The sequence below is a fragment of the Mustela putorius genome, unplaced genomic scaffold (assembly GCF_011764305.1).
Source record: "Mustela putorius furo isolate JIRA1106 unplaced genomic scaffold, ASM1176430v1.1 tig00003875_pilon_pilon_pilon, whole genome shotgun sequence".
Lineage (NCBI taxonomy): Eukaryota > Metazoa > Chordata > Mammalia > Carnivora > Mustelidae > Mustela > Mustela putorius.
The window spans coordinates 4,517,282-4,538,353 of NW_025422026.1; the positions used below are offsets into that span (position 1 = coordinate 4,517,282).

Consider the following 21,072-nt stretch of genomic DNA (forward strand, 5'->3'; position numbering starts at 1 on the left):
ATGGAATTCCTGTGTCTTCGACGCTTCTGGAATATGAAGCTTGTGGTGCGGTGCCTCTTCTGTTAAGGGGTCTCTGTATCCGTGGAGTATGTGGCTTGACTTTCTGATGACCAAGTTGCTGGATGCCATCTTGTGACCTCCAATTCCCATTTATATTTATTGATATGACAGATACTGGCCTTAATTCTATCAATTATTTTTGTTTTCTTTTTAAAGACTGTTTTCCTTCGGGTGTGTCTATTTTGATATTTAAGACGGTTTATATTTTTATGTAGTGGTTACGTTTATTAATATTTGTAAACCTTATCTCTTTAGGCATTATCTACTTAAACCCCTATAAGAAAGGATGGAATTACAATATTTTCTTCCCCTGCACTACCCTCCACGACCCTTTGGCCCATTATGTCCTCTTTTCCCATTTAGCGTTGTACTCTTAAATACACCTACGCCTCTATCAGCTTATGTATTAGTTCTAAATGATGCTCTTTGAACCCTAGCTATTAAAGACAAGAGAACATTCTTACTTTACCACCCATCTACTTTCCCTTTCTTCTCTCAGATTTGGCTGGTTAGTTTCCCACTGTCAGGTTATATAACTTCTACATTCTATTATATTGCACTGCTCTTTAAATTTGTTTTAATATCCTACAATTAAACAGATTCTGCACCTATTCCCAGTTCTTTTGCTGTAGTTTTTCGCTAGTGCTCTTTTGGGGGACTGAAGTTTGTCTTTGACTAGACTCCTCAAGAAGGGTTCATGAGAATAATCTTTTCAACAGCTTACGTTAAAATACCTCTTTTTTAAACAATTTTACTGAATATAAAATGCTTGAGTGTTGAGTCGTCAACACTTCTGAAGGAATCTGTCAGTGTTCTCCTGTGTGGACTGATGATAGAAAGCAGCCACAATTTCCCCTCTCACAAGTGAGTTAAGCTTTTGGTCTGGCTGCCCAAATAATTCTTTACATTTGCAGCCTAAAACTTCACATTTCTGGGGCGCCTGGGTGGCTCAGTCGGTTAAGTGGCCGACTCTTGATCTCGGCTCAGGTCATGATCTCAGGGTCCTGGGACCAGTCCCCTGCTCAGGCTCTGTGCTCAGCAGGGAGTCTGCTTGGGATCCTCTCTCTCCCTCTCCTTCTGCCCCCTCCCCTGTAGGCACACACTCTAAAATAAATAAATAGATCTTCTAAAAAATCAACAACCAAAAAAACCCTTCACATTTCTTTCCCCTGCTGTAGACAATTTTTGTCCATTTTGTGTATCTACCATTCCCTCCCTAATTCTATGTAACTAGTTCTATTTCACTCCGCTCACCTGCTCCATTCCAGTTTTCCATACATTGTGTCACAGCATGTTCACCTTGATGGTTTTCTTCTTCTCCTTCACTGTCATTCCTGGACTCGGGTGCCTTTTCCTATTGGTTTCTCAGCTCTTCCTGAGGTCCTGTAGTTCTTTTTCATGCTCTAGTTCTTTATAAAGGTGGACTGACTTTTTCTAATTTGTGAAAGGTTCAGTCATAATTTTCAGCTGTTCTCTGTCAGTGTTTTTCTAGCGAGAGCTGTTCATTATTTTTTTGTTGTTGTTGTTTTCATGTCTCCTTATCATTTTTTTCTGGCAATCATGTTTGTCTAGATCCTAAACTGGCCGGTTCTTTGATCATACATTTTTGAAGGCCATTTTTCCTGGACCAGTTACTTGAAGAAGATTCATCTGGGAGAATGGCCAGAGCCATACTGAAGGGAACAGGAGACAGCTTTCTTCTTATGGCAGGACTATGGTGTCTGTGTGCATACAGAGTGTGGGAAGGTTCTCTAGCTTCTCTCTCCCCGTAACCAAAAGGGCAGGCGGCTGCAGGGGCTTAGCGCCTCTCCTTCCGCCACCACAGATCAGGCTGCTCCCCACACACATCACTTTTGTAAGTCCTCACTCAAGCCCCAACCCCTGTACCTTGGAATCACACGGGATCTAGGCCTGCTCCTGCCACCTGCCTGTGTCTACCTTTCCATTGGTTCAAATAAAACATTTCGCTTTTGGAACCCAGGTTGTATTTCTCACCTTGGAAAATGTTATTTGCCACTTGGTTTCTGTTTGTTTGTTTTTCCTTTTCCTCGGATCTACAGCTCTAAGTGTCTTCTGTCTACTTCCTCTCATACTCCTGATTCAATCTTCCAAAGACCCTTTCCATTTCTTTTCTGGCTTGGGGGTTTCAGGCATTTCCTAATTTCTTCAAAGACAGAGTCTTCATTTTTGTTTCTTTTTCTCCTGGTTGCCAGGGATAATGCCAGGAGGAGGATAGAGAGAGGATGACTTTAGCATGTTCAAATCTTAAGTTCTACTTTACTTCCTACAGAAAGAAAATGGCTTTATAATTTTTTTGAATGTAAAGTAACACATGGCCTCTAAAATCCAGACAATACAGAAAGGGTGCAGAGGAAAAAGAAAACAAAAATGTATTACCTGAAATCTCATTAGCCTAAAATAATTCCTATTAACACAGGAGCACATACCCTGTTGCATAGAAATCTACCTTTTCCTGTGCCTTTTTTTCCCACTTAAAATTGAGTATTTTCTTAGTAATATAGATCTGAATTATAATTTTTATAGCTATGTGACAGTCACAAGAACTCCCTTTTAACTAAGAGTATCATGAGGCACTGCAATGTTTAAACTTTAAAATAAACAATCCCATAAACCAGAAGTCATGTCCCCTCAAGATCAAATTTTCCACATTTTAGTTTCCTTGTAAATCAGAGAAAATGAGGGGTTTATTCCACAGGCTTTGAGAAGTAAAACAAGCTGTCCTAGGTCTTTAAAAACTAGGTAACTAAGGGTTCTTTTGAAAAGTTACCGTTTCCACGACCTTTGTTCCTTGTATAATTAATACACTGTGTTGTCCTGGTTTCTCATTTACAAGACACAGAAAATCCAAACAACAAAATTATCCAAACCTTATACCAAGGACGAACAATCTCCCTAGGTTATTAAATCAGGAAGACGGTCAAGAGAATTACAGACCGCTCCTCAGACAACCAGAGGTGAGCTTGCACGAGGGTGTCAAACACCGGAATTGTGCAAATTGCCTGCAGTACGTGAGTTTTCATTAAACTGTCTTTCCTAATCCACTTCCTTAATTAATAGAGACTTAGAGTTACACAAACACTGAACCTCAAAGCTGTTTGTAGCTGTGAAGATAGAAAACATTCTGTTCTTTCTCTCGGCAGACCACAGAAACAACTTTTTCAACGAGACATCCCCTACACAAATGCGTAAACCTCCAGATGGCTAAGTACTGGCGTGTGCCCAGAACGGGCTATAAGTGAATGTTACTCGCAAACACATTCCAGCAAGTGTTGGAGTGCAGCCTTTAAGTTTGGATATGACCCCTATAAAACGGGGTAACACGACTCAGTAAGCAGTCGGACGTGAGAACTCCAGCTCAAGAAGGCCACAGTGATTGATTAATAGTAACCAAGCCGCTACCAACAATAACTGGCTACCAACAATAACTGCGTATAAGGTTTGGGTGTTTCCTGTGTACCAAAGAGTATCTAATCTTATCTAATCAATCCTATAAAGCAGAACTGTTATTATTCACAATTGGGAAACAGGCTCAGCAAGGCTAATCTACTTGTCAGCCACACAACCAGTAAGCGAGGGTGTAGTACCTACACCCCCAAGGCCACGCTTGTGTCTGCACTGCACAGGCTCGCGTGCTACACAGCTATAGACATTCAGGAAAAGGCAAGGTAGTTTTGAGCAGGGAGGGCCCAAAGGCAAGAATCAGGCACGGACGAGGAACACAGAGGCAGAATCTTAGACAGCCACACGGATGGGCTAATTATAACCCCCTCTCGTCCATCTGGCAAGACAGTGTCACAGAAACTGGAAGACGAGGTATGTGAGAGACACAGGCAGAAGTCCAGTCCCAGCTCTGCCCCTCATCATCATGCGGCTCTAGGTTGGACACATCACACTGAGACTCAGTCCAGTCCGCCAGGTAAGAACTGTAATGCGCTACCAGATTCAGGCTTCGGTAACGTCATAGCATCTTGTGCTATTTTATCATTTATAATCTTCTCATATAGATTTCCTTTGCAAAAAAGGTACGAAGTAGCTGTTCAATCAGCAGGTATGGATATGGATATGAAATTGTCACTCATTCTTCCACTTAAATATTTAAGGGACACTTTTGATGCACTAAACCTATACCAAATGCTGAAGTTCTAGAAATAAAAATATGGATCCTACCTCCCAGAGACTAAACATAGAAGGACAGAAAAATACAAACAAATAATTACAACACTTCGTGAATGTTTAACAACAAATGCTTGCACGGAGTGTGAGTATGAAGTGACTGATTAACTCCCCCTGGGGGGGCAGGGGCAGGGGCAGTCACAGAAGTTTTCACAAGAGAGAGAGTGACGCTGCCGAAGTAAGTCTTCAAGGAACTGCAGGGTTGTGCCAGGTAGGAAGGGGGAAAGGGCATTCAGGAACAACCCGTGGCTAAGGGTGACTGAGACGGAAGATTCGTGAGTCGATGAGGCCACAGAGGGACTGGGGGCAGACGGTGAGGGCCGGGCACAAGCACCAGCTGGAAACCTAACAGCAGCCCGCTCAGGGCCAGCTCTGGAAGTGAGTGGCCACGTCCACGTCCACGGCAGGAGAGCAGGTGGGCCGGGGCTGGGAGATCCTGCCAGATGGGGAAGGACTCCGTGGAGGCCACGGGGCCAGGTGCCACGAGGAACGAAGAGGTTCCACAAGAAGACAAAACTCGGGAAGAGTCCATGCGGCCGTCGTCCACTGTCTCTAGGGCATCACACGAGAAAAGAGAGCAGTAATGGTGGTGGGGGCTCCAAGGAGGGGAACCAGACCGGGTGCGAGGAAGGGACAGAGGCTGGGGCTCCGCGGGGAGAGGGCACCGCAGGCTGCGGTCCCCACAGCGTCTCCCCCTGCCAGCCCCGGGCCTGGGACCTGAGGTGACGGGTCAGCCCAGGAGGGGGCCTCAGGGGGAACATCTTCCTCCCTGTGACCATGCAGCGTGAGACATATGCCGAGGACAGGGCGGCTACCGTGCAGGCGACCACAGACATGCTGCCCAGAGCTTCTGGATCCCCCGTCCTACGACCTCTGGCCTCTAGACCCGCCGCCTGAGGACAGGAGCTCTTGAGCTGCACGGGGCAGCCCGGGGAAGCTTCAACGAAAGGGCCTGGCTAAGGCTTGGCAGGGACACTGCGAGGCCCAGGCTGGCACGAGAAAAGGTTTCTGTCCCAGGATTTTATAGACTGTTACCATCGGACCTTCTCACAATTTTACTCAGCATCACCAGAACACTTCAAGTGGAGGAAAAAAGAATACATGGAAATAAAATGCTGTGCATCTGGGAGAAGATAAAGGACAGACGCGAAATGTAACGGATGTTGTAAGTACAGAAAAGAGCCTTTGGTTAAAAAAAAAAAAAAAAAAAAAGAATGGTCTCCGCAAATTTATGAATGATGCTCTGAAGTTTAAAGTTAAAAAAAAAAAAAAAAAAAAAAAAAAAAAGACCCAAGAGACCAGAATAGCTCTAACGGAGTCTGAAGCAAAGACAATGTGGAAGAAGGGAAAGACAGTAAAAATAGGAAAGGTAAATTTCTGACTATAGCCCACATTAATTTGGTAAAATAACTTTTAATGGATGTTTGGTCATTAAAAAAAAAAAAATCCTGGCTGGAGGGGATCCTACTACCTATGGTTAAAATAAGAAAAGTGACAAAATATGTCAGTTATTATTAACAAAGAATTTCAAGGCTGGGCTGCCTAAATGAAGTGCCAAAATTATATGCTCTCCAGAGACCTCTGCATGGTCTTCTGTTTGATGAATATTTTTATTCCTTACATCGCTCTTCGGAAAGACTACTGTTGGCTATCACCAGTTCTTTTTGGTAGACTCAAATTTCACTCCGTATTTACAAGTTCTGGAGACATGCACTGAAATAAGCCTCATGCGAAAGAAGATTAAAAATAAGACACAGCACTTAATACTCTCAAGATAACCACAGTTGACTGAAAAGGACGAAACAAATCCCTAAGACGGGGCAGAAGGGAGGGACCCGGCAGGAGATGGGAGCTGAGCTGGGCCTTGAGGAGCAGGCAGGATGGTGCGAGGCAAAAAAGGCTAAGACGAAGTGACAACCCCAACCACCACACAATTAAAAGCAAGCAAGGAAGGAGTTCCTACCCCGTCCAACTGTCAAATACCAGGAACAGATAACACTTGGGGAGGAGTGTAGACTGGTACGTCCGTAAAATACAATTTAGTGGTACGGATATCAAGGCTTTTAAATGTTCACGTTCTTTGATTCAACAGTTCAAGTTACATGCACGTCTCAAAGAAAAATCATGGGAAAAAAATCATGGTATTTTGTATCGTGTGTGTGTGTGTGTGTGTGTATATATATATGTTCATACTCAAAAAATTGTGTTAACTTAGGAACAATTTAAGAAAATGGGGAAAAATGATTTAGCTACATGGATGTTCACAACATTTGTAACAGATGTCATCAGCAAATGGTTAATACTATCCCCATGAAACGTAAGAGTATGAAGTGTTTCTGGCAATGAAGTACATTAATTGACATGGAACACATCCACCTAAGTTTCAAAACCAGGTTTCAGAAAAATGTACTGTAAGAGCTCATCATTTGTTGTTTTGTATTGTTTTAAAGATTTTATTTATTTGACAAAGAGAGAGAGAAGGAATACAGACAGGGGGAGTGGGAGAGGGAGAAGCAGGCTTCCCCTCTGAGCAGGGAGCCTGATGTGCGGCTCGATACCAGGACTCTGGGATCATGAACTGACCAAAGGCAGACACTTAACGACTGAGCCACTCAGGCACCCCTGTTTTGTTAATATGGGTATGTCCTCAGAAAAATGACAGGAAGGACAGACAAACTACAACAACAACAACAACAAAATCAGTGATTTTCACTAGGTATAAAACAGCAGAAAATTTTTATTTTAGGTTTGCTTATTTGTACTTTCTAGTTTTCTAGAGTGAACGTGTTTAACTTCCACATTAAGAAGTAACATGGAATTATGTAAATTTTCTAAGATTTTCGAGTACAACTTTAGTCTTTTTATGGCACCATTCCACAAAAGCTGTCGTGTGATACAATGTTTTCTATGAGGACAGCAAATCCACTGCTTAGTCATCTCTCCACATTTCTGTGAGTGTGGAAATAAGAGGGAGGAACTAGAGGAGGCAGACTGTTTGAGCAGACCCCAATCTCAGTCTTTCATTTTGGTTTCAATGCTGATGTGGGACACTTCTCCCGAGACTGCTGCACTGCACACACCAACCACCTTCCTCAGAGAAGGCGGCTGGCTTTCTCTCTGCTCTGGCTCATTCTTCAGCCTTCAGATCCTTAAATATTTTCTGATCATCTGCAAAGAGAAGTATGCCCTCTTCATTTCACACTCCTTGCCAGGCCCTGTCCAAATTCCTGGGCCAGAATCCACAAGCATAATAAAATGCCTGTTGTTTAATGCCACTAAGTTTGGGGTGGTTTGAAACAGAGAAGTAACGACTGGAACGACAGTGCCAGGCATGACCTGCACACCTGAGGTCACGACCCGTCAGTGGGCGATCTGACCAACACTGGCTCAGAGGACACTAACTTAGAATGTGAGGCTTGGCATTCAGCCCTGCAAAGTTCTCCGGGAGTCTATGCATACTCAGGTTGTAAAAGGGAATGAAGGAGATAGGCTGGGTAAGATAAGGTAGAGAAGGTAGGGTTTTGGCCCCATATGAAGGAGCCAGCATCAAAAGTCTTGAGATTCATGGGAGCCAAATTCTGAAGCACAGGAAGGTCACACTGTTCTGGTCTGAGTCTCAAGGTGTCCCTAACCTAAGGGAGGTCCCACGTCCCTGCGGTCCCTGCGTAACACCCTGCCAAACAGATACTTAAGGTCCCCGTGCCCCACCAAATGTTTTTGGTCTAAAGGCTATTTACTTTTATCCACTCTCAACACTGTCAAGCCTATCCACAGTTTCAGGTTTTTCTGTTAATGGGTAACCTTCATCTAAATATAAACTCAGATTAATCTGTTAAGGATTAGCAGATTCTTTTTAAAAAAGGGAGGGGCAGGGGGAGTAAGATGCATTTTTGGTGGAAGGAGAGTGTCCTGCAGGCCAGGGCCAGAGAACTTGAATTGGTTAAACAGGCTTTTGGTTTCTTTCTTTAAATGTCACTAGTTAGGTTATTACAGTCCTTGTCCTGAGGCAAAAAACCAGGAAACTCATGACGAAGACAGGACTCCCAGGAAGGACAGCCAGGGAGCACTAAGGAAACTTCCCGAAAGGAAGGGAAGCTCTTTGAGCAAGCACTCCTCATGCAAGGAGCTCATCTCAAGGACCCGGCTTCAAGAGAGTACCCCTAGAAAGGATCTGGTCCAGATCAGAGAGGAGATGGGAATGGAGCCTCGGGGAACTCTCAAGTCAGAATTCAGCTGACTTCAAGCACTCATGGTGGCCTTGGGAGATGAAGAGCGAGTCTCCATTACATTCTCGGTGCCCATGAAAGCAAGAACAAACACCTCTGAGTTGGAGACAGTAGAAGAAAAGATCAAGTGAAAAGAACCAGAAGCTATTCAAAGACCCTAGGCTAACCCACTTAGGCACAGCATGTCTCTCCCTAACCCATGAAGGAAAATGTTTCACGATTACTCCAGATAAACCTGGTTCCGTTTGTGTGTTTCTTTTGTTTTTAACCCAGAGAATCTATTCTTCACTGCGTTCTTTAATGTGTGATGCACACACGTCATGAAAAGTTTTTGAAAAACTATCTGGGGCAACTGGTGAGCTGAAGTCACTGTTCAAAAAAGCAGCCGCGCCCGTTCGCGCGCTGAAGCCACAAGCAGCAGCGCAGGCCACCCCACAAGTGGACAGCGAGCCCGTGGCCTGACCATGGCCTGGTCTGTGGGTACTCGGTCAGAATCCAGAGAAGAATGAAATGCGTGGACAAACAGGCTGAGAAATTCTTGGCACCTGGGGAAAACTGAATACAAACAAGTTTCTTTTTACCTCTTCTACAGAAAAGCCAAGTTAACAAAACATAAACCAAAACCTAAGCAGAGTGAAAGGATGGTCGGCGGCCTGCACAGAAATCAGGGTTGGTCACTATGAAACAACTCTGCTCATCGGTGCGGCATCTGGCTAAGGCCAAACTAAGAAAGGGCCGTGTGACTTCAGACAAAGATTCAAGATGAGCTGACAAAGGAAAGTCCCCCATTAGGGAGAGACATAACAAACCAGACCAAATCACTTTCTAAGTAGCAATTCCATACAGCTCAACCAAACAGATGCCAGGCACCGTGCAAGATGCAGTCCCTACCTCCATCAGGGAAGTCGCGGTCTAGAGAGGAGAGCAGCAGCAGACAATGACGACAGGGTATGCTACCTGCTAAGTCAGAGGTAAGCGCAGACCACAGTGTTGAGAAAGATTCTTGAAAGAAGCGACGTCGTTCCTGAAGGACAGTGGGAGTTAGCAGGCAGAGGATGGGGCTACAGGAAGAAGAAATAACCAGCAAAGACCTGATGACCAACCTCTGCTGGAAAGCTGAACGAACACCTCTCTCCACTAGCTTCGAGGCACATCTGGAGGCTTGCAGGCAGCTGGCCCCAGGATCCCTGCACACCAGGCGTTCTGATGCCCGGCTGACAAAAATGCCGACATCATGTTTCACTCCTGCTCACCTCCACCTCCTTCTCTGAAGATTCCAGCACCTCCCCGAACACCTAGAACATGGTCATCCCCCTCCACCAGTGTCCTACCATTGACCAGCTGTCAGCATCCATGTAAATAAGCCACCCAGCGGCTCGCACAGGTTCTGCTACAACCCTGTGATTTTCCTCCGCCCCACTCCGCTCCAGCGCCCCCATCTGCCAGAATCGTCCAACGACGGAAAGGCTCCATTCCAGTATCCTACCTTCTGACCAAAATACCCATCCCACCAGCTCAGCTGAACCCTTCTTCTTCTGGAAATTCTGACTTCCAGTCCATTCGCTCTTCTACTTTCTGCCCAACTGACCACCTCTCCTGACAAGTGCTACCCTCTCATCCCGCCTTCTGCTCTCCCCTCTCCCTCTCCTTGCTGATGCAACGTGGGGCAACTTATGTGCCCTAATCAACACAACTGTTCATTTCCTACATTTCTTCACTGGGCTGCTGGGCACTCCTGGAGAAAATCACACAGCTTTGTAGACGGAGGCCACCAACCATGCATGCTGTCCACCCTCAGCTGCCTGGAGAGCTTTCTATAGGCCCCAGATAGCTCTTATCCCCCCACAACTCTTTCCCTATCCAATGATGTGTTCATGGTTTGTGTCCCCTCACTCTTAGGGTAGGCCCACGCTTCTATTTCACAAAGAAAGATAAGGCACTCAGGCAATAATAACTGCTTAAAACTTGTGCTTACTCTTAACCTGCAAAAATGGTTGCATCCATTCCATGTACAACGGGCTTTCCTCCTGCCCAGAGCTAATCCCACCTCTTCAAGAATCCCGACAATAGTTCCTCTGTCCTAAGGGGCCATCTCTCCTCTATGGACGCTTTCCCTTTAGCATGTCAACACAGGCATCCATCTGCCGTTTAACAAAACGAACAATCTTCCCCAGACCCCGTTAGATGGAAATCCGTGACATGCTACCGTGCCACAGACATCTTCTGAAAAATGCAGCCTCAGCCGGTTTCTCCTCGTGGATACACTGCGTTCTGTGCCACAGACATCATGAAAAACCACTCCTCATACCCAGACGTCACTGCTGGGCTGTGGCAGAGAGCTGGAGCTGAGAGGGCAGCGGACAGCCAGGGCCAGGGGGAGACCTGGACCCAACTAGGCCTTCCCTAAGGAGAAACGTGAAGCACGCAGGCATGTGTCCAGCCTGATGCCGGAGTACAGCTGCTCTTTGCCCTAATGTCCTGTGTATCTCAACTCAAAGTCCTGAGGCTGACTGCAAGTCGCTGAGTAACAAAGCAGCATGTCATAACGCCTAGCCAGAACTGAAGACGCACCATCTAGTAACCATTATGGTAACAAACGTGTCAGGCAAAAATCGCCAATAAATGATACAGCTAGCTGATGAGAGTTAGTGAGAAAAAGGATATTTACATAGACTCAAAATACCTGCCCACAAGATAGTCACTGATTTCAAAGGGAAAAATAGTGAGGAAACCCACAGGACATCATCTCAATCAAGGAATCCCAGTGGACAGCAGCAGGAATACCATGCCTTCCGACAGGATGCGCTGGGAAGGCTGTGACGTCACATCTCTGATATCCTGCCTGAAATGCCTAACCTGAATCGATCACAGGAAACAGCAGACAAACCTAAAATAATGAAAATTCTACAAATAACTGGGCTGAACTCTTCCAAAATGTCTAGATCCCAATATAAACACCAAGGGACATTCTCTGATTAAAAACTAAAGAGACATGACAACTATATGGGTGATCTTGGATTGGATCTTAGATTAAAAAATAACTTTCCTTTGGGCACCTGGATGGTGCATAGGCTTGGGTCCTGATCTCAGAGTTGTGGAATCAAGTCCTACATCGGGCTCCGCGCTCAGCGAGGCATCCACAGGGTTCTCTTTCCCTCTCTTCTTTGTCCCGCCCACCCATGCTCTCTTTCTCCCTCTCAAATGGGTAGGCAAATCTTTTAAAAATAATAATAATAATAAGTAAGGGCAACTGGGTGGCTCAGTGGGTTAAGCCACTGCCTTTGGCTCAGGTCACGATCTCAGGGTCTTGGGATCGAGCCCCGCATCGGGCTCTCTGCTCAGCGGGGAGCCTGCTTCCTTCTCTCTGCCTGCCTCTCTGCCTACTTGTGATCTCTCTGTCAAATTAAATAATAATAATGAAACTTTTCTCTTGTTATAAAGGAAATTCGTGAGACAACTGGTGAAATTTGAGTAAGGTTTATAGAAGAGTTAACAGTATTGTAACAATATTCATTTCATTGTTTTGCTATCAGTATTGATTACAGAAAATCTTCCCATTTTGAGGAAATATGTACTGAAGTATTCAGGGGTAAAGGGACATAATCTGTGCAACTTACTTTCAAATGATTCCAAAAATAATTACAACCGATACAGAGAATAAATCATAACAGCACACAGTAAAACGTGAACATCTGGGCAATCAGGGTGAGGAGTTACCAGGAATTCTTTGCACTACATTTTTTCCAACTTTTCTGTAAGTCTGAAATTATTTCAAAATTTAAAAATAGATTTTTGTTTAAGCCCCAAATTGTGAGACGTACAAAGAGAAAGCAGCCTCAAACCACAACTGTGGCCGAGGACTTCTAAATGCGACCCTCCTTCTTTGGCAGCCTGGGCGCGTACAAAATAAACACAGACGGGATTTGGAAGATTAATAAGCTTAATTTAGCTGATATACTTAGAACTTTGTACCTGAGAGAGAATATGTATTATTTGCAAATGACTGTGGACATTTAAATAAAGAGGCAATAATGAGCCTCCTGCCTGGACTCGTTCCTGACTTTAATGGTGGCTCTGTGTCTGTTGTGAACCACCACATCGCCTGCAGGGTACCAGGAGAGAGGGGCGAAGAGAACCCCAGCCACAAAGACTCTGAAGAACCACCACCCCTGACCAAGCCCTCCAAAGACTCAAGAGCTTTTTCAAAATGTCTTACAATGAAAGTTCACAAACATACACAAAAACTAAGAATAAGTATAAAGAGCCCCCATATGCCCACCCAGATTCAATTATTAAAGTTTTGATGCACTTGCTACATCTACCCTTTTTTTTGTTATAGTTTTCATGGGTTTTGTTTTGATTTCTGAATGGTTTACTGTCAAATAGTTGGGAAGAATTATTGGTTAAGAAAAAGTCCCACGGGGCGCCTGGGTGGCTCAGTGGGTTAAGCCACTGCCTTCGGCTCAGGTCATGATCTCAGGGTCCTGGGATCGAGTCCCGCATCGGGCTCTCTGCTCAGCCGGGAGCCTGCTTCCTCCTCTCTCTCTGCCTGCCTCTCTGCCTGCTTGTGATCTCTCTCTGTCAAATAAATAAATAAAATCTTAAAAAAAAAAAAAAAAAGAAAAAGAAAAAGTCCCAAATTGATACAGCTTTTATTGTAGCTTTAAAACATCACACATAATGAGGATGAAGGAGGGCACTAGTGGTGAGGGGCATCAGGTGTCGTATGTAAGTGCTGAATCACTAACTTCTACACCGGCACTAACATTACACTGTATGTTAACTGGAATTTAAATAGACACATGGAAAGAAAATAAAGCACAAAAACAAAAAAGGAGGCAGCTGGAGATTTTATACTTTACCTGCCACTTTGAGCCCGTGTTATTAAAATAAATGTAAAATGAAAAAGTATTTTTCATAATAAAATACCACAAATAAGTCTGAAAAATCATCTGGCATCTTGCTGTTTTCTATAGAGGGACAACTTAGATCTTACTCATCAGCCTGTTGAACTTTCCTTCTTCAGAAACATAAACACCATCCAAAATTTTCTGATATCCTTTTTTTTTTTTTTAAAGATTTTATTTATTTATTTATTTGACAGAGAGAAATCACAAGTAGATGGAGAGGCAGGCAGAGAGAGACAGAGGGAAGCGGGCTCCCCGCTGAGCAGAGAGCCCGATGCGGGACTCGATCCCAGCACCCTGAGATCATGACCTGAGCCGAAGGCAGCGGCGCAACCCACTGAGCCACCCAGGCGCCCCTCTGATATCCTTATTTTTAACTGTTGTGGCTTACTGAATCAAAGCAACGGAGTTTGATACAAGTTCAATGTCATTTCCTTCACGCACTGACTCACCATCCTGGTCTTGAGATACTGAACAAGCAACACTGGCCTCATCCAACCCCTGCAGATGTATCTTTCATCTGAGAAATTGTGAATTTCAAAAGAGATCCATTCTCCCGAATAACAACACTGGTGGGGAAGGGAGCATACATGGATCTCATCTTGCAACGAAAGCCCAATTTCATGCCCTCAATCAGGTTCTGTGCATGACTACAGACAGAAAAGAACTAGCTACGTACGGTTCATACTATTTCCCCACCACTTGTCAACTTAAAGGCTCTTCTGAGGAGACAGAGTTCTACAGGGCAGTGATGGAAGTCCCTCCGCAGGGTTCCTCTGGGGCCCTTCACGACATCAGTGCGCCCCTTCAGAGCGATGTCGACACTTTCTGGAATGTGGCCAGTCTGACTGCTGAGAATGGCCTTCGTTCTTTCTCACAGTAGATGTGGCACAGCAAAGACAGTGCCATAGTACTTTAAAGCAACCCTCTTAACATTCCTCACCCTGAAATATTTCTGTGTATGTATAGATTTTTCTTCCTAACCACAATTCTACTACAAGTGAAAAATAATCCCTTAATAGCCCTTGTCACCCATGCCAACTCCCTTGACACAAGAGCTTTGAATTCCCAAGTTCCTCCCCCCAGCATGGTGGACTCCCAGCAAATGTGCTGCCCATGGAGGGCAGCCTCTGGAGACGAGGAAGCCAGAAGCCTTGGCCACCCCCACACAAGGAACGACGCTGCTAGCAGCTGCTGCAAAAAGGACAACTTTCTATGTGAAGCAAAAGAAAAAAAGAAAGAAAATCTCTTTAAAAATGGTGAAAAATATTACCACTATAGGGTCAAATAGTAAATGCCCTTCATAAAGGGTACTTCTATCCCAAAATAAAAATAATCAAGAACATAAAGAGCGCCTGGGTGGCTCAGTTGGTTAAGCATCTGCCTTTGGCTCAGGTCATAATCTCAGACACCTGGGATCAGCCCCTACATGGTCAGGCTCCCTGGAAGCAGGAAGGCTGCTTCTCCCTCAACCACTGCTCCTTCCCAGCCTGCCAGAGAGTGTGCACGCACGCTCTCTCCAATAAATAAAATGTTTTTTTAAAAAAAGGACCATAATGAACTGGCAAGGGAAATATCAGCCTCAAAATACACATGACAAAAATTCAATCTTAATAGTAATCAAAGAAATAGATATTCAAATAACGCTATTTGTCACCTAATACAGCAAAGATTTTTTGGAAGGAAAAAAAGAATAGCAAAAATTTGTCTCTGTAAATGGGTAACAAGTTTTCTGGAGAGCAGTTTGTCATATGTTCAAAAATCTTTATTTTTTTCCCCAGGAACAGTCCTTCATGGTCATAAAAAGTGCATACATGATTGTATAAATAAGGATTTCATAGCATTAGGACTTATTTCTAATGTCAAAGAAGATTTGGGGCAGGGATGTTGGGGCAAGAGGTGCTAACCACCTACAAGTCCACCAGTAAGAGACTGGTTAAATCAAATCACGGCATGTCCTACAATGGAAGCCGCAGACACTGGGACACACTGCTGACAGTGTGGCCCACGGACCAACTGTAACTGGCCCACGATGAAACAGTTTAAGCCAGAATGTGAATTAACCACCAAAAAAATTGTAGACAGCAAGACAGTGTCATTTAAGAAACCGGTGTGATCTCCATCGGGCATACACCTCATCTTGCCCGAAACACAGAAACAGCCCGCCTGCTCCTCCGTGTACCGCCACTATTCCACCTCCAAAATACATCCCGAGTTCACCCACATCCCGCCATCCCCACGGCTGCTGTGGACTGGCGACCTGTCCCCCTGCACAGTGGCGGAAATCCAGTTAGTCTGCCATGACTTCTGTGCCCGTGACCCATTTTTCAGAGCAGCCACCATGATTTTATTCCCGGCCTTACAGAGATATAATCAAAGTTGTCATTTTGAAATGAGCATCAAATTCATTGCTTTGAAATAAGCATCAAACCATGCTTATTCAAGATGTTGCAAATAGTTTAAAATCTTAATGAAATAATTTTATGGAAATAAATTTATAAAAGTAGAATAAAACCAGAACAGGCCAGTCACTATAGAAGAAGCTGAAAATTTCTAAAAATTTGCACTAAAAGAGGTTCTCAGCTGTGGCAGAGACTTTTAAATACTTCCCTGTATCTGGTTCCCCTCTTTCTTGACACACTGGAGGGTTACCCTTCCTACCCCTAACAGTCAGGCCACTGACTCGTTCTACCCAACAGATTGTGAGCTGAAGTGACGTGTGTCGCTGAGGCATTTCACGGAAGCTGTGTAAGGATCTTTGCCCCCACCACAGCAAACCCTAAAACTAGATGTTGACACAGTGGTATCACACGATCAAGACTAAGGTTTCCATTTTTAAACACCCTTTAATATTTTTTTCCATGCAACTCTTCTCAAAATTAGAATTCTACAGTAACAGTTTTCCACTGTGTTTGTCCCTTGCATATGTTAAGCATTTTCCTTGTCAAATAGCTGAAAATAACTAATTCCATCAGCTGTGGATAAAATGATTAAGACGCTGTGCCACAGAGTTGGGAGTAGAACTAATCACATTTACTACAAATGTTGAGTGTATCTCACACATGCTTTAAAAAGCAAAACAAACAAAAAGCAAAACAAAAAAACAAAAGCTTTCTCCACATAATTTCCTTCCTCTACTCCTTTCATTACATGTAAAAGTCTGCTGAATCTTAATGGAGAAAAATTAGAACTTTCTCACCAAAGTTAGAAACAAGACACTACTCTGTAATAAAAACCAAACGCTATCTTCTCACCTTTCTAACACTGCCCTGGAGATGCTCTCCAATGCAACTAGACAGGAGCCTGCAATTAGTGGTCTAAGAACTGGGAAAGAAGTAAAATTCTCTTCACAAATAATATAATGATATGTCTGAAATCCCAAAAGAATTGATAAAGTATTACAAATCAGAGATTTAGAAGGCTATACAATAAATGTATCAAAATCAATAGGCTTCATTTATAAAAGGGAAAATCTGTTAGAAAATACAATGAGGAGAAAACCCTGCTTATGAAAGCAAAAAAATAATAAAATAAGCAGACACTTAAGAAGAACCTCTGAAGAGAGCTGTAAAAGCACTGCACACCCCACCCAAAACAACAAATTTGAACAAATGGAAAGACATACCATGTTCTTGGCAAGGAATAAACAACATCATAAAGATGTCTGTTCTCCCTGTACTAATTTATAAATTTAACACAATCCCAATAAAAATAATTTCAAGTTTTTCCCCCCAGAGCTAAACAAGCAGATCATAAAATTCATCTGTAACACATAAGAATGGAAATAAATGAGGAAGGTTAGCCTTACCAGATATTTAAAAAGCATAGCAGGGGTGTGGGTGACTCAGTTAAGCATCTGCCTTCAGCTCAGGTCATGATCCCAAGGTCCTTGGATAGAGCCCCAACTGGGCTCCCTGCTCAGAAGGGAATCTGCTTCTCCCTCCCCCCCCAACCCCCTACCCCCAACTCGTGCTCTTGAGCTCTCTCTCTAATAAATACTCTTTTTTTTTTAAAAGCATAGCAATGGCAAACAATTAGACATAGAGACTAATGGAAAAGAATAATAAAGACTTTTTTTAAAAGCATAGCAATGGCAAACAATTAGACATAGAGACTAATGGAAAAGAATAAGAAATCCACAAATGGATCCAATTTTGTATGAAATTTATCATAAGGATAGTGTATCAATACAGTGGGGAAAACCGACTTCTTAATAAATGGGGCTGGGAATAATTCAATAGCAGTATTGGCGGGGGGGGGGGAGGGATCTATTCTTCACACACCAGGATGTGTACATGGGCAAATACAGAGGGAAACTTTCCCACTATGACTCAAACTCCAGACACAATAAGAAAAAGTATCACTAGAATTACACAAAAATTTTACAATTTGCATGACAAGATGCCTTCACCAAAGTAAGAAGGAAAATGATTAAAATATGTGTAATAGAAAAATGGCATCCAAAAATGGAAAAGACAATCCTTTGGAAAAGTGTTCCAGAGGAACAGGAACAGTGATTCACAGAAAAAAAGAACACAAATGACCCTTAAACATGTGAAAAGATAAATGTCCAATCAACCTCAATCATTATATGAGAAGTACAAATAAAAAGTCAAAAATACAGTGAGATACCACAAAATTCTACTGAAACAAAACAGCAGGGAAACAATTTCTGAGACCCTGCTTGTGAAAATGTGAAACAGTACAACCCTTGTAGGGGGGAATTCAGCAACCTTCAAAATTACATTTGCAATTATCCTCTAGCCCAGCAATCCCATTTGTAGGAATCTGTCCAAAGGGTACACTGGCCAAAAAACCCAAAATAACAATAATAGCAATAATAACAACAATAATAATAAATAAAAAGGATATATGCACAAAGCCATCTAATAATAAATCTAGAAACATTCCGGTTGTTCACCAACATGGGCTGCTTGACTAAGTGAGGTGTGGTGGACCAGCCCAGGAGCAGTGCGCCATGACAAAGAGGAGGAATGGGGCGGGAAGGGGGGGGCGGACCTACAACATGGACGAACCTGGAAAACATGAGGCTAAATAAAAGGAGCCAGACACAAAGGCCAGAAAGCATAGGATTCCATTACAATGAAATGTCCAGAGGTGCCTGGGAGGCTCAGTCAGTTAAACCTCTGCCTTCAGTACAGGTCATGATATCAGGGTCCTGGGATCAACCCCTGAATGGGGAGCCCTGCTCAGTGGGGAGCCTGCTCCTACCACTCACTCCCTCTGCTCCTATCCCCACTTGTGTTCTCTCTCTCTCTCAAATACACAAAAAATCTTTAAAAATAAAATAAAATGTCCAGAATGGGCAGATCCAAAGAGACAGAAGGCAGACTGGGGTCTGCCAGGGGCTTGGATGTTAGTGGGAGGGACCAGAGCAAATGGGGATTGACTGCTAATGGCTACAGGTTTCTGTGATGAAAACATTCCAGAATTAGGCAGATAGAGTATTTGGCAAGTTGTACAACCATTACCACTACGCAAACACTGAACTGTACACTTTTAAGGGGTGAGTATATGAATTAGATTAAAAAAAAAAGTATTGAGATCTAATTAAGATTTTATTTATTAATACTGTTTTTCTGAAAATAAATAAATTGAAAAAAAAATTTTTTTAAAGATTTTATTTATTTATTTGATTTATTTGCTGAGCAGAGAGCCCGATGTGGGGCTGGATCCCAGGACCCTGAGATCATGACCTGAGCCGAAGGCAGAGGCTTAACCCACTGAGCCACCCAGGCACCCATAGATCTCAGTTCTTGAAGAGGAATTCCTGTCCATGCAATGATGGCATGATCCCAAGGACATACTGTTAAGTGAGCAAAGCAAGGTAAAGAGGAAGACGGTTAGTACTGCTACTTATCTAACAGGGGCACAACAGCTGAACATCAAAACAGATTAAATGCAAAAGGCTGAAACACATCAAATATGTTAAAATTCTTGAGTCCACAATGACTCAAAAAAAAAAAAAAGATAAAATTTGACTGGTCCACTTTGGAAGGATGCTAGAGAACCAAACCCTTATTCTGAAAACTGGTAAATGAGAGGCAAGAAACAAGCATTTATCCTACAGATGCTATTCAAATTCTGTCACATAGTTAATGAGGAGAAGTTTCTCTTTCAAAAGGATTTCAGTATTAAATGAGGAAAGAATGATAGAATGTTACCACCTGTAACCTTTAATGAATTAAAGATGCAACGATCACCGTCTCCTCCTTAGCTCAACTGAGGGCAGATTTATTATGTAACCAATAAAATACAGCAGAACTGATCACACACACACAAGTTCCCAGACTAGGTCAAAAGGGGCACTGTAATTGTCTGTGTTGGTGCACAGCGTCACTTTCTCTGGGGGAAGCCAGCTACTGTGTCCGCAGCACACCAGAACAGCCCTGTGAAGACCACCCACATCAAGAGGAACTGGGTCCACCCCAAGCCGTGGGGCACTCAGCCGGCCGTGAGGGAACCACCTTGGAAGCGAAGCCTCTGGCCCCAGCAAGCCCTTGGCTGACTGGAGCCTAAGCCAACAGCTGGCTGCATCCTCCCAAGAGACCAGGAACCAGAACCACCAACCCAAGCCGCTCTCGGATTTCTGACCCAGATAATTTGGGGGTGATTTGTTATGCAACAATAACACCCTTTTCTCTTCCTTTTACATATCATAAATTCTCCACAATAAAATATTCCAAAATAATAAGTCAGCTAATTAGAGAGAATCCTCTAAACAACTCCTTTATTCTTGTCAGAGCAGACACTAGGTTAAATGGAAAAAGAAAAGGCAAATAAAAACTCCTTTACACCTATCTCACAGTCTCTTAGGAAAAGGGTAAAATAGGTAATCTCAGTCCTCTCAAAATACTATCAGGGAGAAATATCCCTATTTTGCAAATAAGAAAATCGAGAAAAATAACAAAGGAACAACTTTTTCAAGTTGCACAGCAGTTGAAGCAGGACACGGAAAGTCTGTTCTTTCCACCATACCGCAAAACCCTTCTGACCTTGAAACTTCTCCATCCAGCCCATCAGAACCAAAGCTGGTAATCTGCAAATTCTGTATGTAAATACTGTCTTCCATCCCTCCCAACGCACCTCTCTGCTTCCCTTGTGCTCACCAACAAACGCAGCGTCATTTCGCACAGCCCTTAACGCAAAGCAACCAGGAACTGCTGAAGGAAGAAAATGACAAGAGCTCAAAGCTCCCACTCCTATCCCAGATTTCTGTGTGACTCTGGACGGGGTTGTCCTTCAGGAAACGATCATTAGAGTTAACAGTGAATCCAATTCTCCAAACTCCTCTCACGGGTTTTCAGAGTTAAAGGGAGTGGGGGGACATATACACACCGCTGTAATGCTACCATATTTCCTTCTTGGTTCCCAAGGGTAAATCGTATGGACATTTATAAATCACAAAAGTAATTTCCAAAAATGTTCTTAAAAAGAAAGCCCTAATCTACTTTCAAGAGTCTAATAGATACTCTGTTAAAACCATTCTTTTTCAAACAACAAAACTGAATCTTCCATTTTAGGTAACTACTCTATTAAGTGTTTACAACTTTTTAAGCATTGAACAGATTATTTTACATTCACAGTTTAATCCAATCTTGACGACTATCCCCCATGTTACAAAGAAAAAGCTTGGGCCCAGAGAGGTTACGTGACTTACCAAA

At 43.3% G+C, this 21,072-nt stretch overlaps 1 protein-coding gene and 1 pseudogene across 1 annotated transcript in view; both read right to left on the reverse strand.

Moving 5' to 3' along the window:
- PDE8A (phosphodiesterase 8A) overlaps positions 1-21,072 on the reverse strand; it is a 146,333-nt gene that overhangs the window by 95,144 nt on the left and 30,117 nt on the right. The gene's annotated exons all lie outside the window — the stretch shown is intronic.
- Positions 13,108-20,535, reverse strand: LOC106006948 (annotated as a pseudogene).